The 17,495-nt window shown below is 32.2% G+C and overlaps 1 protein-coding gene across 1 annotated transcript in view; it reads left to right on the top strand.

Moving 5' to 3' along the window:
* Positions 1-555: 555 nt before the first annotated feature.
* Positions 556-17,495, top strand: part of LOC127856269 (uncharacterized) — a 111,028-nt gene continuing 94,088 nt past the window's right edge. Inside the window, exon 1 of the transcript XR_008037930.1 lies at positions 556-674. The gene's annotated coding sequence lies outside the window, so the exon portion shown is untranslated. The remainder of the gene's footprint in view (positions 675-17,495) is intronic.

The following is a 17,495-nucleotide window of genomic DNA, read 5'->3' as shown; positions in this document are numbered from 1 at the left end:
ACGAATGCTTCGGTTATTGTTGGAAAACACGATCGAAATATCTTCGTCACAATCGGCTTGGGCGCTAATTTGTCTTTGCTGTATTTTATGAAATTCGTCTTCAATGTATAATTTGTCTTGCCTATTTTGTGTTATTGTAACATATTTTATCAATATATTACAATTTAACACATTTCGTATAATCTCCCTTTAACATGTTTTGTCTTGTTGTTCTTCTCCTTTAAAAAATGTTCTTTTGGTCAAATTGTGATTAAACTGTTTTAGTTTAGACTGAAAATATTCATTTTAATAAATATAAGTTAAAAAAAGGATTACATTTACTAAGAACCATAGACATATTAAGCGTCCACAACCAGACAACTGTGCTCTGTCTATAATTATATTCAGGCATTTTTATGCATTATGTTTGTTAGTTTGTTTAATAAGTTTTCGCCGTTTTCAACTGAGTTAAAGTCATATCATGACTGTCAGTAAACTTACTCAAACTTGATTGTTCTATCTGGTTTAAACAGTATTTAGAGCACATTCTACGCTACTTGAATCAGAGATAAATGTAGAATGGCCGTGTATAAGATTTCATGACCAATCACTAAACAAGATGTGTTGCCAACTGAGTAGCCAGATGTTGTAATACATCAGTGGACATGTTTCAGTAGTTGAAATACGGAAACGCAGTGAGTATAAATAGGTTAATTCTACATATTCTTACATGGGTTTTACCTTAATTATGCCGTCCATTTGACTTCCGAAGTATTCACGTAAGTGAAAGCTTCATTTTGCTTACAATACCATATGTAACGTAACTTAAGAGCCTGACTAAAATCTTACAACTGAAATGTTCAATCTTGACGCCGAAGAAGATAGGAATGAAGAATTTCAGCGCCATTTTCTTAGGAGCCTTAGGAGCGGTGAGGTTGAGGCGGAGGCGCCTTCGATAGTGTTGAGGCCATTTTGTTAGGAGCGGGTCAAGTTGAGGTCAAGTCAATAGTCCAGGTGTAAGGTGGTTTTCACCTGGTGCCTGTAATGCATGTATTCGCTTAGGGGTATGTTAATAAATCCGTGTTTATTGTTGTCGGTGTAATGAGCGTGAATTCACCTGCGAGTTATGCGAGACTTATTAGAAGCGATTCCATATCGGAGCGCTATCGATTTGGCGCTTTTTTTACGAACCCGATATAATTTTGAATGTATTTGAAAGCGAGCGGTATGGAACCACAGACGCGCAAAAGTTTTACATTATTTGGCGCTTTTTTTGCAAACCCGTTATAATTCTGAATGTATTTGAAAAGCGAGAACTTATTTGGTATAGTTTTCTACAATGTTTGTCAATAGTTATCCTTGATTACATTTCTCACAGTCTGTAGACAATTTTAAATTTTGTGAACAAGAAAGTACCCTTTCTGGAATAAATAGAGATTCCACAATACTAATTTTATTGTTATTTTCGAATGAGAAGGTCATGGTGGTAAATCACCATCGCAGATACAGAACCATTTAGATAAACATTACCTGTAGTCTAATTATTGGAGGCTAAATGTGACTTTGAACACAAAGATGATGTTTTACGTAAATACGGTAAAATCCGATCAAAAGTATGGTCACAACATCAAAATGGTCTATAAGTTAAATTATATTTACACTTCCATTAATGACCATGTTACTTTCACTTTAAAGCAATAACATCTGCTCAGGAAAGCCCTAAGGCTATATTTAGTTTACTTTACGAATGCCAACAGTATGATTTGAAGCCGAAATTAGTTCGTTCAGTTGTTTTATTCTTTTGTTAAGTCTGTTTTATGTTATGCCTCTAAAATATTAGAGTTTTAATAAATTACAAAATATCAAACGCATTTGTTTATTTTTGGCAAAATATTGTTTCCTATTAAAGTAAAAATATACAAACGTAATACTGCAATATATGTTGAGTTAGGCAGATAACCTTTATATGTAAATATATGTACGAATATTTTAAAAAGTGGTATAACATATAAATAAAAATACCATAGTACAAGCTCTTAGCATTTAAACAAAACATGATTTTTTAATGGATGCAGAGATTGGGATGACAACGTTCAATACTTACAAACAAATAAGGATTTTCAAACTTTGAATAAAACTAATGTTCTAGCATTTGTATGTGAGTTTAAATGCACAATCATTGTTATGTTCAAGCAGGATGTTTTTTCTTATATGAATATTCATTCTTTTTAATATAATGTAAAGGAATAATTACAACTTCTAAGTTCTGTATTACCTTTTTTAAAATGAACTAGACATAAAGAATGATTTCTATGAAAGGATGTAATGAAGCAATAAAGATAAACACAATTGATAATTAGCTGGTTAGTCCTTAAACTTGTAACAATGGCCCCAGTTTTAATTGTTTATCGGTCCCATTACAACTTTAAAGTCGATTGCTATGTTTGTATTAATTTTTATGAATAATCTTTTGAATTTATTCAATATGTGATGATTGTTCTGCTATTAAGCAATACGTAAAATGCATATACATACTAGATTAAAACAGAATTGATGCAGTATATAAACACGCAAGATGAAAATTATTTTTGTTTAATGGTTAAAACCTATTCGTATTCAGATATTTTCGTTCATATTAATAGTTATTGTTATTAATTTAAAGCTGTTATATCCGATTAAATTTAAGGTTGTAAGGGAGATAAGAATTCATAAAGTATTAGCGAGATTTAACCTTATAAGACCTAAATGCAATTATTCGACAGCTACAGCAAGCGATGTTCTCAGACAATTCTTCGAAAAATTATAAAAACAACGCCAAACAAAGAAGAGCGGATAGGAGTTTATTGTTTTGATATATACATTCCCACCATGATATGCATTACAATGTAATAATGCTTTCCTGTGTTCACTCGTGCAATCTTAACACTGCTCCATTTATATGCCTAGAATGCAATATGCTATCCAGTGATTAAAAATGTGAAACGTTTTCTCTGTTCTGTTCTTTATTAAGGCATTATGTAACTTATGTGCCGATTTTTAAAATTTAATTGTGAAAAATATGATATTACTATGATAATAACGAACTCTCAAACTTAATTTGTTAAAGCATGAAACGTGTGTTTTTGACAAAGTCCCTTATTTTCATACAAATACACTTGATAAAAAGCGAAACGAATGAAGGTGGTTGAAAATTTAAATGTAAAAATTACAAAACATTAATGAGGGTAGTTGAAAATTTCACAAACTGTTAAAATCGCACAACGATTTAAGAGACTTTAGGCCTGTGATGTACATATCGATAGATTATCGATGTAATTGTGTGTCTATTGATAGTTATTGTTGCCGAGAGTTTTCTTTGTTTTGTTTGCGCTCACTGGTTTATATTCGATCTTTCATGTTAACTAATACGCATGTGATACAAAACATGTTGTGATTGTAATTGCATTAAAAAGATATATTGTAATGTTTCGATATATTGTATAAATGTATTATTATCACTGTGATCTATAATAAATTTCATAGTATATGAGATAAAAGTAAAAAAACACACACGGTTAATTGGTTTTGTTTTGTTTTTGTAGTAGCCAACCTCTAAGGAAATTTAACTTGTACGTTTATTCAGTGTATCCCGAGCCTGCATTATGTGAGAACGATCTTCATGATTGACAAAATGAATGGTTTATATTATAATAACGTAATTTTTCATGATTTCAGACTTAAATTTATTTTTCATATGTATTTACAAGACGAGAATACGAACATATGCGATTGATTCTGTTTGTTGTGAGGTCAGAGAGAAAAAAGATGAAATCAGTTCTAAAATTGTAGTGTTTGAGGCATGCATAAACAGAAACACAATATGGAACTAGTTGCGAGCACATAGTATTTAACTAAAAACCAGAAGATGTATCTGTTGTTAAGTACTGAGGACAATGACAATGTATGCAAGTATATAGCACTTGAAATATAACAAACACGTGTGAGATCAATATTTGATCAGCAATTATCATATTATAAATATCCTAAACAACTTATCGTACAGTCTATTTTGATGAAAAATACATGACTAGTTCACAACGATTGGACTTGAACAAACAAATATGAGATCTTTATTTGATAAACAATTATCACATAATTAATATCTAAACAATTATAACTGGTTTTGACAGTTTATATCAAATAAAGATGAAACAATTTTAGAACATTGATTTGATTTGATTTGTACAAGATAAAAGTGAATTTGAAAATACCTGAATGAAAAATGTTAAGCAAAAAGTTTTGAATAAAATGTTTTAAAAAATTAGTATAACTCATTAAAGCAAAATGATTTTACGAAAATAATTTTACATATGAAAATAATTTTAAGAATTTGAAAAGTAAAAAAGAAAAAAAAAGTTAAAAGGAAATATTTTTAAGGTATTTGTTCTAGAAGAATGTTTTTGAAACTCTCTCTGATAGGCGTTTCTTGTTTGATTTAATTATTATTATATTTTTTTTAGCAGTCACATAAACAACCAAGCTATGTAATATGGAATTTTTACACCCATTATTGCTGCTTCTTCCTGTATTTGCGCGATGATTATCTGAGATATTAACTCCATGACGCTATATTCTCAAATCTTTTTCTATAAAGAAGGAATGTAGTCGACAATTGTTAATAGTTTTATTTGATCGTTCGTCAAAAAGTTGTAACTCTATTACTCTTGTATCTTCAATGCAATTGAGTAATTAAATAGTAATTAAATTGAATGCGTTTTAATTCCCTTTTATTATTGTTTAATTTGAGTTACAATGCTATGACGTTAAATTTTATTTACACTTAAATGCATTATGAATATTGCTGGGCCAAGTGTGAGGTTGAGCGCTCTATAAACAGGTTTAAACCCCCAATGCTTTGCATTGACCGTTCCAAGGCGGTGACCCCAACTTTATTCATATTTTGTGTTTATGTTGGTTTGTATTGTGCTGTATTGTGCTGTTTTGTACTGTTTGGGCAATCGGTCACTTGCCTTAAATAAAGGACCAACTAATTGTTTTTAATGAAAATTCAATACTGCTCCAGCAGCTGGAGTTTCACTTCTTTATATTTATTTACGAGTGAATTATTTTTTTTAGAAAAGCAATGTTTTAGGAAAAAGATTTTGAAAATAAGTTAAAGAACTTTTTTTAAGAATGAAGTTTAATAAATAATGTTATGACTAAGAAATAGTTTGAAGTAAAAATATTTTTGAAACAGTAGTTTAAAAAAATTAAGTTGTAGAAAATAATTTAGACACTCAAACAAAAGTTGACAAGAAAATATTTTAAGGTGAATGTTGTTGTTTTTTTTCAATAAGTTAAAGACATTTATTTAAGAGTGAAACGTTGTTTAGAAACACAATGTTAAAGAAATTTTATTTCAGTGTGAAAAGTTTTTTTAGAAATGTTATTGAAAAATCTGTTATAAAAAAGTTGTTAAAAGTATTTACAGAAGAAAAAAGAAAAGATTTGCAAAACAAAAACCAAACATCTATAAAGCATTAACACAAAAATTATTTAAGAGTGAAAAGTTTTATAAAAAATATTTGATAGAAAAAGTCTTGATGAAAAATATTTTGAAGCAGAAGTTTATGAATAAAAGTTGTGAAAAGAATTTTACAAAAAGTTCGTGCTTTTAGATTTTTATAATGGAAAACATTTAAGAAAAAAGTTTTTTTTCATAATTTGAATTTGAAAAGTTATGCACATTTTTTTAATATGAGAGACTGGTTTTGAAAAAAAAACAATTGAAGAATTAAATTAAGAATGAAAATTTAATCAATTTTTTTTTATATCAGATTAAGAAAAAATTTAAGATGACAACACTATGAAAAATATTTTTTTTTAAATGTTTTTAAAAATTTTAATTTTTGAAAAGTTAAATAGAAAAAAGATAATATGAATTTATTTTAAGGTGAATATTTTTGAATATTTATGTTCATGGAAAATATATTTTGAAAATAAGTTTAAGAAAGTAAGTGTAGTAGTTACCTGACACGCCACGCGGGTTTAACTTTGAGTGTATATTATCAATATTTGTACATCAATCGGCTCGTTCGAGTTTATTATGGCTACCAGCCTTTCCAGGGACACGCCGGGTATGCGAATACTTCGTTTACGGATGGCACTTCACATACAGAGAACAACAAACGCCACGCGCGAGAGGTGAGTTCTTCAGCTTTTTTGTATTTATGTTCTATTTATTTGGTTTTTAGACACAGAACATTGTTTGGGTGATTAATGGTATAGCACTTCGTATTGCGAAGAAAGAAATTCTCGAAAAACGGTGAATTATTTTTAAAAAAAAACGATAAAAGTCCATCGATAATCAGCATGAATTGAAAGATCAGTACATATTTAAACAAAATAAACATACTTGGAAATAAATCAAGAACGTGCTTACAATTCGAAATAAAAGATCAATATATCCAGTAATGTTACAACATGTTACATTTTAGTTTACTAATGTATTTGATAAAATTCAAATGTTTTAAGAGTCGCATGCACATTTTTCATCTGCACTTCGTTTACCGATCATCTAAAAAACAATGGCACTTCGTTTCCCGACATCTAGACACTTTTTTTCCAGATATAACACACTCGTTTTTTGTGAATCAAAAATGCAGAATTCGCTGTGGAATACGGTTAAAGTAAGCAGGCAATAAATAAAAATGTATGTACTAAGTACGCAAATAAAAAACGAATTACCGAAGCATGTTCTTATCCCTTTGAAATATGATTATGATTTGGTATAAATGTGAAAGATAAATGTTAAACAAATTGGATATGTCTAATGAGTAAAATCTATATGACCATATATTTTAAATTACGTTCTAAGCGGTTGATCTAAAGCATTTATCTTTATGTCCAAATGAAGGTACTAAGGCTATTTACTTATATATTAGATAGCATGTCATGAATAATCACTCTGCTTAAACTGCCTCTCAGAGATTAATATCAGCAGCGATGCAGGTTCGAAATTCTATTGGAACTTTTTGGCTCAATGCCAATAAACGAAAATAGCAATAAAAGAATGGGCGGGGTTGATATAATCACACGACAGTGGTGTAAAAATTATGCATATCCGTCTTTGTTTTTAATATAAACACAACACATGCTGCATATGAAGTTCTATCCAATATAGCACCCTAAACTTCGTTTGTGGGGGTATACTAAGTACTGACTCCATAATATGACATTTAAACATTTTATGTACGCATTCCTTTTTTCCATAATCAGTTGTTTTTACGATTTAATTTTAACCGTGATTCTTAAAACTCAACCTATACAGTGATTTAGGGTCAGGTGAATCGCACTTCGAGCAAACGTTAGCGTTGCGTAAAGGGAAGTGCTCCCTATAAGCATGGCTCAAAATTAAGGGAGTTTTACCATTCTCTTTTTAATTGTGTTGCTACGCATAAGTATCGTCTTGATGATGCGATTCAAATAAGCACAACCGACAAAGGAATTTATGAAGGACAAATGTGTATTTGCCTCATAAAGACCCCTTCACTACCGTTATCTAGAGCCCTGCTATAAGTAAAATTAAACACGATTGTGTTGATCCGCATTATCCGTACACATTTATTTAATAATAAATATTATCTTATTTGAAAATTGCAATTATAATATACATAGTATAAATTAATAGTAATGTGTTTTTTGAAAAATATATTTTCAAAATGTTTCGTATGAATAGCCATAATATAAATAAATGCATTTAAGATAGAAGATAAAACTCAGTTATAAGAGTGCCCGCTTTGTTGAAAGTCTCCGTAATCTGAAGTGCCCTTTATCGGTAAACAAAGTGGCTGCAACTTTATGTATGCCACCTTTTACAACATGCACTATCTTTGTTTATATTTCATTGAATGCTATCAAAATTTCAGTATTTGAAGCACAGTGATTACTCTACATGCTGGAATAGCAAACAATTTCTTGCAATAATTCTAAGTAGTTTTATTTTGTTAAAATGTTTACTGTTCATTCAGTTTATGCTGTTTTCCGATTGAATTTTCTATTTTTTTGGGCAAAACTGTACCATTCTTCCGTGAAATTGTGTATTCCCAATACAAAAGGATACACCATTTATCAACTCGACCATGTGTCTTGTCTTAAAAACTAGTCTTTAGGATATAACTTTAAATAAAACAGAGGAACTTACCTCTAGCGCGTGGCGTTTGTTGTTCTCTGTTAGTGAAGTGCCATCCGTAAACGAAGTATTCGCATACCCGGCGTGAGGGAGAACATTTCTATTAACAATTGTGAAAATCAAGCTCAGGAGTATGTTGACTAGGTATTGGGCCCTTCATTTGTGCAGCAAGTGTTAGATTTGGATTATTCTGTCATAGTGTCTCCAAAGTCGAGTAAGAGTCAGAAAAGGAAAATGGATGAGTCAGTTGATGAGGATGATACTTAACTAAAAAAGCCACGTAGAACAAGGTCTAAAACTATGAAATCGGGTGCTCAAACCAGTCAAGGTAGTGCAGGTAAACCACAGGAAAAGACTGTTGAAGTGTTGCTAGCTAACATGCACGCAGACATAAATATGCAATATATGGCATTGAACGAAAGATTTGATAAGTTTGAATCAGGCTTATAAACTAGAATATCGAACAAAGTGGCGCAGATTCTGGACAAGCGCATAAACAGTGTTACTGACAAGATGGAGAAGAAACTGACATTGGCGGTAGATAATAAGGTAAACGCTATGAAAGATGAAATAAAAGCTGAAATTATTCCAGAGATAGAAGAGTTAAAATCGTTTGCGAGTAGTCAGTCACAACGTAACAATATTGCGCTTAACATATGTATCAGAGACCTACCTGAAAATGAAGATGAGAACACGAAAAGTAAAGTGGATAAGCTTATAAAAGACGGTTTGAAAATCAAAAATGTAACTTGCTTGAATGCGGAAAGGAAGCCAAATAGATCTAATTCCAATAAACCTGGTGTTGTAATTGCAACAATGCGGTCACAGGATGACAAGAAACAGGTTTTGACAAATAAATCAGATCTGAAGGACAATAGGCAGTATGAGGATGTGTTTATTGGGCATGATCAGACTGCAGTGGAGAGAAAGATTAATGAAAATTTCAGGACGATATTCAGAGCCTTAAAGAATAATAATATCCAGATTCAGAGTACTCGGGGCGTCCATAATGGCTCACATCCTGGAAAAGGAGGGGGTAACCGTGGTTCGAGAGGTGATCATCGTACAGGCCATGGTCCAAGTCGGGATTTGGGCCATGATCTAGGAGGTGCGAGTGGGTGCAGGAGTTCGGATAGACGAGACAGTACGGAAAGTCGTAGTGGTCGTTCAGGGCCCAATAGTGATCAAGAAAATAGGAATCATATTCATTCTCCAAGTAGTGACCCTAGATCTAGTTCTACTAGAGAGAATGATAGAAAGACTAACAATTCTTTTTTCAGGCATAGCGATAATAGTGACTCTAGCTCAACCTCTAGAGGTTTTCAAGGAAACAGTGGCAATTCTAATCATTTCAGCAACAGGGGTCGTGGGAACAGACAAGGTGGCGGCTTTGGTGGAAACAGAAGGCACAACTACTAGATAAAAGCGGGTTTCTGGAATGTACGAGGATGGAATGCAAACCCTGACTCTGACAATTTTATTCTTCGTGATACATGTGCACAATTATTTGATTTTGATATCCTTGCTGTTGCTGAAACTCATTTATTGTATGAAAATGTTTGAAATGTAAATAATTTTAAATGGTTTGGCCAAAACCGTAGTAATATTCATAGAAATGCCAGATCAGGCTCTGGAGGCATAGGTTTTTTAATTAGTGATACTTTACTGAAGGATTTTAATGTTTCAATTCTAGACAGTTCAACAGAAGGATTATTATGGTTGAAACTGTGTCATAAACAGGAAATTTTTTGTATCATTCCATGTGTTTGCTATTTACCACCAGAAAATTTATCTCGTTTTTTTATGTTTCACTTTTCTATGATAATTTAATTGCAAATGTATATGAATTCTTAAACAAGGGTATTATGTATATCTGTGGTGATTTTAATAGCAGATGTGGTGATATGGATGACTTTATTGTTGGTATTGATTATATTCCACAAAGAAATGTCTGTGATTTTAAAGTTAATAGATATGGTGAATTATTAATAGATTTTTTGACAAATGCAAATATGTGTATGTTGAATGGTAGAAGTTCACATGAAAATAATGCTACATCAATTTCTGTCCATGGCTCGTCTGTGGTAGATTATTGTTTAGTTGCACATGATCAATTATGCAAGTTTAATGATTTTAAAGTTTCTCTTACTATTGATGTTATAAATAGATGTGTTAATTTAAATATGGGTAACCAAACTGCTATTCCAGATCATTCAATATTGTCTTGGTCAATACCATATAATGTGTGCTCTGCCGTGCTATGGATGATTTGGCATCGGAGGACGATGGATTTGATAAGTTTGATTTAAGGCAGATTCCAGATGACTTTTTGTCCGATCCATCGGTTCTTGAAAGTATAAATGATCTTGTTGCACGACTAGAGCAGGATACTTTAAATATAGAAAGTATAGACTCTATTTATAGACAGTGGTGTGATATGGTAAAAAGTGAGATGTATGAACATATTCCTCATAAAAGAGTAAATTTTAGTAGCTCGTTTAGGAAAAATAGAAGGGGTAAGCCATGGTGGAATGGTAAACTGTCTGAAATGTGGAATGAGCTATGTTTTGCAGAACGTAAATGGCTTAAATGTAATAATAAAAATGATAAAGTTACGTACAAATCTACATTTGTTTATATACGTATATTGTTTGACAGGGAAGTTCAACGCTGTAAGCGTTTACACTGGTATAATATGCAGAATGAAATTTTAAATGAGTGTAATGTTGACCAAAATAAATTTTGGCATTCTATAGGTAAAATTGGAGTTGCTCATACTAAGTGTAACAATATACCCGAGGAGATATTGCTCCCAAATGGTGATATTTCTACGTCATTGTCTGATGTATTGCAAAAATGGAAAAAGGATTTTAGTTCCTTGTTTCGCAATGAAGTACTGGAGGATGCTCAATATAAAGAAGTGAAACTCCAGCTGCTGGAGCAGTATTGAATTTTCATTAAAAACAATTAGTTGGTCCTTTATTTAAGGCAAGTGACCGATTGCCCAAACAGTACAAAACAGCACAATACAGCACAAGACAAACCAACATAAACACAAAATATGAATAAAGCTGGGGTCACCGCCTTGGAACGGTCAATGCAAAGCATTGGGGGTTTAAACCTGGTTATAGAGCGCTCAACCTCACACTTGGCCCAGCAATATTCATAATACATTCAAGTGTAAAAGCACTGAACCGCGATCCCTGTCAGCGGTGCACCTATGATTCTGGGTTTAACGGTAGCATTTCTATCCTAGAGGTGAGGAATGCTATCCATAAAGCCAAACATGGGAAGGCGGTTGGAGTGGATGAGATTCCTGCAGAGGTGTTGAAAAATGATACTGAAATATTTTTTCTTCATAGTCTATGTTTTGATAATGGAATAGAACCAACTATTTGGGGTAAATGTGTTATAAACCCAATTCCCAAATCGTCTACGTCTGATGCACGAGACCCGTTAGCTTATAGGGGTATAGCTTTGGCTTCAGCGGTATATACAATTTACTGTCGCATTATCAAGCTGGGCAGAGCGTGAAAATTTGCTAGTTGATGAACAGAATGGGTTCAGGAAAAAAACGTAGCACCATTGAACACATTTCCTCTTTAGTTGACATTGTTGATACACGAAAGAAGCAAAAACTTTCTACTTTCATATCTTTTATTGATTTTAGTAAAGCGTACGATTATATTACCCGTTCCAAACTTTGGGAACGCTTGCAATCCAATGGTATCTCAGGCAAAATGTTGGTGGCACTACGTTCACTGTACCACTCAGTTTCATCTTGTGTTAGAATAAATAAGCACAAAACAGATTGGTACTCTGTGCATTTAGGCTTAAGACAGGGCTGTATTTTATCACCTCTCCTGTTCAACATGTATATTAATGATTTAGCAATATATTTAAAGTCATTGGATATTGGTATTGATATAGGCAATGATAAGATCTGTATACTTTTATATGCGGACGATTTAATTTTAGTAGCAGAAAATGAGCAGAATTTACAAACTCTATTAAGTGCTCTCAATGATTGGTGTTCACAAAATGATATGTCTATTTATATTGACAAGAGCAATATAGTTCATTGTCGTCCACAATCTTTTGCTAAATCTGATTTTGTTTTTACTTGTGGTGACCACATTTTAAACTATACCGACAGATACAAGTACTTAGGTTTAGTTTTAAATGAACACTTGGATTTCTCTGTAACTGCAAAAATGGTGGCTCAGAGTGCTAGTCGTGCGTTAGGTTTAGTAATTGCCAAGTGTAAGCAAATTGGGGGTATTCCCTACAATGTATTTACAAAGTTGTATGATTCAGTAGTTTGGCCGGTTATAGCATATGGTGCGGCTATTTTGGGGGGACAAAAGTTTTGCTTGCATTGAGGCTGTTCAAAACAGAGCCATGAGATTTTTCTTGGGGGTTGGAAGGTATACGCCTATTGCAGCTTTGTATGGTGAGATGGGATGGATCCCCCCAATTGTCCGGCAATGGAAAGTTATTGCAAATTTTTGGGCACGAATATCATGTACCAATACATCTAGGCTTAACACTCTGGGCAGCAGGTAAACCTGATAGACTTAAAAACTGGTATTTCAAGGTTCGTAAACAACTGAAAGATAACAATTTAGATTGCTATTGTAATATAGTTATACCAATTTCAAAGTTGTTGCTCGCATAAAATTTAGAGCAAAGTATGTTTAATAAGCATAAGAATGATTGGTTTTTAAATGTTAATTCTGTAACTGGGCCCTCACAAAGAGGAGGTAACAAACTCCGAACTTATTGTATATTCAAAAAAGATTATAATGTTAAACAATATTGTACCATGATAATGCCCTTAAAGCATCGTTCATCTTTTTGTAAATTTAGATGTGGAGTCGCTCCTATAAGAATTGAGACCGGTAGATATGAAGGTTTACCGACAGATCAACGTTTATGCACTTTTTGTAAAGTGTTAGAAGATGAAAAACATGTCATGTTAGAGTGCTCATTATATGATGATATAAGATCTTATTTGATTGATAAGGCAATTTCTATGGTGCCTGAGTTTCAGGGTTTGCATTCTGTTGATAAAATGTCAACTTTATTCACTAATGTGTCACTTATAAGAATTTGTGCCAAAACCTGCTATTTGATTTTACAAAGAAGAAATTTTTATATGTGTAAATAAGATCTTAATTGTTGTTTTTTTTTGTTTTGTTTTTTTATTACTTTTTTCTTTTCTTTTTTTTCTTTTTTTTTTTGTTCGGCCAGCTATGGCATGGTTAAGTGCCACTGCTTAACATTTGATTTTACTATAATACATTAGACCTATGTAAATAAGACCTAAAGATGTAATATAGTGGAGAAGGATGACGTGGCATAGTCAACATCTATATTTGGTTTGTTGTAACTTTACTAGATGTCAGTTCACAATAATTATAGTTGCTTATCACCCTGGTATGTTCTAGGTAAATGATGTTTTGGATCCTGTGTTTATCTGTTTGCCATGATCTAGTAAACCATTTGCTTGGTTAAACCTGCTATTTTCTTTATTTATTTATTATTTTTTTTTATTTTTTTTTGGCAATGGCCAATTTGATCAAACTCGGTAATTAGTATACGTTTTATACAATATCCATGGGTGGATTGTAACAAGTCATCGTTCTTCACGAAAATAAAAATAATAAAAAATGAATAATTACTCTTAGCAATATGTGTAAATAGGTATTGGCATTGTTTTATACTTATTTTATTATGTATTTTGTGCAAGTTGTGTCAAGCAGTAAACAGCTCTCTATGTTGGGGCTATATAGTGGATGACATAATTTGTACAACACTACCATCTCTTATAGCTCAGAATGCTGAGCGGCAACACACGTGTTTTATGATTATATAGTAATACTCTGTGATGTGTAATATTGTGTTGATGAGATGTAAATAAACTATTAAATCTAAATCTAAATCAGGAAAGCATTATTACATTGTACTTCATATCATGGTGGGAATGTATATATCAAAACAATAAACTCCTATCCGCTCTTCTTTTTTTGGCGTTGTTTTTTTATAATTTTTCGAAGAATATCTGTGAACATCGCTTGCTGTAACTGTCGAATAATTGCATTTAGGTCTTATAAGGTTAAATCTCGCTAATACTTTATGAATTCTTATCTCCCTTACAGCCTTAAAAAATCGGATATAACAGCTTTAAATAAATAACAATAACTATGAATATGAACGTAAATATCTGAATAAAAATAGGTTTCAACCATTAAACAAAAATATTTTTCATCTTGCGTGTTTATATACTGCATCAATTCTGTTTGAATCTAGTATGTATATGCATTTTACTTATTGCTTAATAGCAGAACAATCATCACATATTGAATAAATTCAAAACATAATTCATAAAAATTAATACAAACATAGCAATCGACTTTAAAGTTGTAATGGGGCCGGTAAACAATTAAAACTGGGGCCATTGTTACAAGCTTAAGGACTAACCCGCTAATTATCAATTGTGTTTATCTTTATTGCTTCATTACAACCTTTCATAGAAATCATTCTTTATGTCTAGTTCATTTTAAAAAAGGTAATACAGAACTTAGAAGTTTTAATTATTCCTTTACATTATATTAAAAAAGAATGAAGATTCATATAAGAAAAAAATCCTGCTTGAACATAACAATGATTGTGCATTTAAACTCACATACAAATGCTAGAAAATTAGTTATATTCAAAGTTTGAAAATCCTTATTTGTTTGTAAGTATTGAACATTGTCAGCCCAATTTTTGCATCCTTTATATAAAATCATCTTATGTTTAAATGCTAAGAGCTTGTACTATGGTATTTTTTATTTATATGTTATACCACTGTTTAAAATATTCGTACATATATTTACATATAAAGGTTATCTGCCTAACTCTTCATATATTGCAGTATTACGTTTGTATATTTTTACTTTAATAGGAAACAATATTTTGCAAAAAAATGCACAAATGCGTTTGATATTTTGTAATTTATTAAAACTCCAATATTTTAGAGGCATAACATAAAACAGACTTAACAAAAGAAAAAAACAACTGAACGAACTAATTTCGCCTTCAAATCATACTGTTGACATTCGTAAAGTAAACTAAATATAGCCATAGGGCTTTCCTGAGCAGATGTTATTGGTTTAAAGTGAAAGTAACATGGTCATTAATGGAAGTGTAAATATAATTTAACGTATGGACCATTTTGATGTGGTGACCATACTATAGATCGGATTTAACCGTATTTACGTAAAACATCATCTTTGTGTTCAAAGTCACATTAAGCCTCCAATAATTAGACTACAGGTAATGTTTATCTAAATGGTTCTGTATCTGCGATGGTGATTTACCACCATGACCTTCTCATTCGAAAATAACAATAAAATTAGTATTGTGGAATCTCTATTTATTCCAGAAAGGGTACTTTCTTGTTCACAAAATTTAAAATTGTCTACAGACTTTGAGAAATGTAATCAAGGACATTACCATCCTCTATTGAGACTAATATCATAAATTTCCTATTCAGATGTACATGACTTAACACACGAGTAACAATTAGTATGCATATTTTTAATTATTCTAAATAATTTAATGTGTATACCATATTTTTCTTGCTAAGCAAACTTTTGAAAACAACAGGTCCCTAAAGTTTTGGATTGTATTTAACTTCTACAGCAAAGTTTCGGTACAGTTTACTCGGATATTTCCAATTGTCATTTAACATAAGAGAGAGTATCGTAACTCGGCTACTTAATATTACAATTGAGTGTAAATTGGACTGGGAATGATCGCTCTTCAAATACATACAGAAATATATCGGGTTTGCACACAAAAAAGCACAAATACGTAATGTGCTTACAGTTCTTTTGGTATATTTAAAGTGCTGAATATTTGCGTGTATTGTCTTTTTCCTCAATACTACCTTTATGTGATTAGTTTAATACTATGTGCTTGCAGCTCGCTTCCTGCATTCTCAACACATATCATATGCCTATTTATCTAAGGCTCAACAAATAAAACATAATCTGAATTTATCTTGTTTTTTTCTATAACTGTCCACTAATGACAAACATTGTAGAAAACTATACCAAATAAGTTCTCGCTTTCAAATACATTCAGAATTATAACGGGTTTGCATAAAAAAGCGCCAAATAATGTAAAACTTTAGCGCGTCTGTGGTTCCATACCGCTCGCTTTCAAATACATTCAAAATTATATCGGGTTCGTACAAAAAGCGCCGAATCGATAGCGCTCCGATATGGAATCGCTTCTAATAAGTCACGCATAACTCGCAGGTTAATTCACGCTCATTACACCGACAACAATAAACTGGGATTTATTTACATACCCCTAAGCGAATGCATGCATAACAGGCACCAGGTGAAAACCACCTTACACCTGGACTAATGACTTGACCTCAACTTGACCCGCTCCTAACAAAATGGCCTCAACACTATCGAAGGCGCCTCCGCCTCAACCTCACCGCTCCTAAGGCTCCTAAGAAAATGGCGCTGAAATTCTTTATTCCTATCTACTCGCCGAATGTTTGTCTCGGGACCGTTTCGGAATGTTTGCTAACAATTGCCAACAAAACGGAATGTTCTGGAACCCATCGATAATGACTCGGCCTGTTTGAAAAGCAATCTCCCAAATGTCTTAACATGTTATTCAACTTGGTTAGAACCTGCAAATCTTAATGCAGAAATTTAAATAAGGAGTCGAACGGAAGAGTTCTTTCTTCCATATAAACCACGAACGTTTGTCGCAAAGCTTGTGATGAAAGGTGCCGAAATCCATGCAATCGTTAGTGCAGTCGCCAAAACAACTATTGTCAGCAGAAGGAAAGCCGAAAGTTCAAAAATATTGAAGAAATAGATCGAGGGTAAAGCCGTTTGTAAACCGTTAGTTTACTTACTTACACAATCGACATCAATCGAATACTTATCATGATGCAGGGCATTGGTTACCAACTAAACCATGAACATTAAATCCAGAAGAATGGCATACTCGATAAGGTGTAAAGTACAATCCGAAATACTTAGACGTTATTAAAAAATATTGTCAGTGATTATCGAGCTCAGCCCCCTCTTCTATTGTTTAGGAGTCAACGAAAGTAAAATCAAACTAATGGTATGTGGGGTTGAAATTTTCTAATTTTTAAATTCTCCAAAAGCAACCAATAACAAATATGTTGCTTAACATCGTTTATATATATATATATCGATCATCAGATCGGAAACCTTTTCAAATTATGTTTACACCAATTCGATATATCTTAAGCATTTCTGCAATATATTTGAAACATTTCAGCACCAAGGATAATCATTCGGGA

Source organism: Dreissena polymorpha, chromosome 13 (assembly GCF_020536995.1).
Source record: "Dreissena polymorpha isolate Duluth1 chromosome 13, UMN_Dpol_1.0, whole genome shotgun sequence".
In the NCBI taxonomy this organism is placed as follows: Eukaryota; Metazoa; Mollusca; class Bivalvia; order Myida; family Dreissenidae; genus Dreissena; species Dreissena polymorpha.
The sequence above is the reverse complement of the archived record's forward strand: the minus strand, read 5'-3'. Positions and strand labels throughout refer to the sequence as shown.